At 38.2% G+C, this 2,151-nt stretch overlaps 1 pseudogene; it reads left to right on the forward strand.

Moving 5' to 3' along the window:
- Positions 1–554: 554 nt before the first annotated feature.
- LOC101560850 lies at positions 555–1,362 on the forward strand (annotated as a pseudogene).
- Positions 1,363–2,151: the final 789 nt, after the last annotated feature.

Below are 2,151 nucleotides of genomic sequence, written 5' to 3' on the forward strand. Positions count from 1 at the left end.
TTAACATAGTACTAGAAGATCCAGTCACTGCAATAAGACAAGAAAACTCAGAATGGGGAAAAAACCCAAATGGACACTTTCTGTACTTGCAGAGGACTGACTGTATACATACCCGAAGGCATCTACAAATCCCTGTCAGAAAGAATAAGTGATTTTACTAAAATCGCAAGGTAGGACCTGTGAGATAGCCGAGCAGTCTAAAGTGTCTGCTTAGGCAAGCACAGGGACCACAGTTTGATCCCCAGTACCACATACCATGCCAGCCCCACCCCTAGGATGGGCTAAGCTGACCACAAAAAAAAATAAAATTACAAGATATATTCATCCTAGATGCTACCAAAAATTAGACAGTAAAACAGCAACACCATTTACAATGGTCCCAAAGAAAACTAGTCACATAAATATAAATATAGTAAAATTATATGTATAAAGGCAGTGAGAGCCCAGAATGGTTCGGAGCACTGTGCACGTCCAGGTTGGGATTCCAGGGCCTGCAGAGCTCAGGACAGACGAGATGCAAAGGTTATTGAAGCGAATCATCTTATATTTCATGGCTGCATATAGTTTCTGTGACTCAAACATGGATGTCAGACCAAATCATACAATTTATATCAACAATATGAATGACAAAATTAAAAAAGAAGAATTGAATTGATCCCTGTATGCACTGTTTTCTCAGTTTGGGCATGTGATAGATATTGAGGCTTTAAAGACTATGAATATGCGAGGCCAGGCCTTTGTTACATTGAAGGTACTGAGTTCATCCACAAATGCCTTAAGACAGTTGCAAGAATTCCCATTTTATAGTAAACCAATGGGAATCCAGTGTGCAAAAACAGACTCTGATATAATATCTAAAATACATGCAGCCAGGGAGATAGCTCAGTAGAGTAAACGCTTGCTTGAGAAGTGCAGGGTCCTGAGTTAAATCCCCAGTACCACAAAATAAAACAAATAAAATAAAATAAAAGTAGCACCTTTGCTGACAAGGAAAAGAGAACAGGAAAGAAAATAGCCAAAACTATGGAATAGACTACATTAACTGCAAACACAAAGCCTGGCCAGGGAACACCAACAGCTAATACCCCAGGAAATGCAGCACCAAATCCTCAGGTCCCTGATTATCTTCCAAACTATATTTTATTCCTTAATAATTTACTAAAAGAGACCAACGTGATGATGTTGTCCATGCTGTTTAATCAGTTCCCTGGTTTTAAGGAAGCACATCTTGTACCCGGAAGTCATGATGTTGCTTTTGTGGAGTTTGAAGATGATGGGCAGGCTGGAGCTTCCAGGGACACATTACAAGTGTTTAAGATTACACCATCCCATGCAATGAAGATCACCTACACCAAGAAATAATGTCAGGATAGGCATCTTCACAGGACTTGGTGTGATTTATGCTTTTGTTTTGATAATAGGAGGTCAGGTCATATTAATGGTTGGAGATAGACATGAAGTAAAAGTGAAATTTTTGTGAATATCTTAAATCATCTAGTCTGTCTTTAGCTTTGGTGAACTATGAAATATGAAGGCCTTAATTTCATACAATAAACTTTTATTTGTATCCTAAATAAAAAATAAAATAAAAATGTATATGAAAGATATGGCATGAATTATAAAATATTGATGAATAAAATCAAAGATGAAAATACATAGTATATTCATATTGAAAAACTCAACAGAGTAAAAATGTCACATGCCCTGAATGGTCTATTTTTAACTAATGTCTTTGAAATTTGGAGAAGAGTGGTGAAGTAGTCTTCCTTCCTGATATTGGTACTTACTGTGCTGCTGTAGAAAGGAAGACAGGAGAGTGCTGACACATAGACACAGAAATGAACAAGAAGAAAAGAATGCATGGAAATAGATCCTCACAAATATACCAAACTGCTTTTCCCCCCCTGTATTTAGGACAGGGCCTGCAGGGTCTCACTACATAGATCAGACTGGTAGTGATCCTCCTGTTTTCAGCCTCCCAAACACTGGGATTACAGGCGTGCACCACCATACCCAGTCTCAGTCTCTGTCTCAGCACACCCCGGGACTGGCAGGCCCTCTAACTAATTTTTGATAGAAGAGTAAAAGCTATTCAATGGTAGATTGATAGCTTTTATTGAATAAATTTTGCTTGAGCAATTAGACATTAAC

The sequence above is a fragment of the Octodon degus genome, unplaced genomic scaffold, assembly GCF_000260255.1.
Source record: "Octodon degus isolate 3935 unplaced genomic scaffold, OctDeg1.0 scaffold00262, whole genome shotgun sequence".
Classification (NCBI taxonomy): domain Eukaryota; kingdom Metazoa; phylum Chordata; class Mammalia; order Rodentia; family Octodontidae; genus Octodon; species Octodon degus.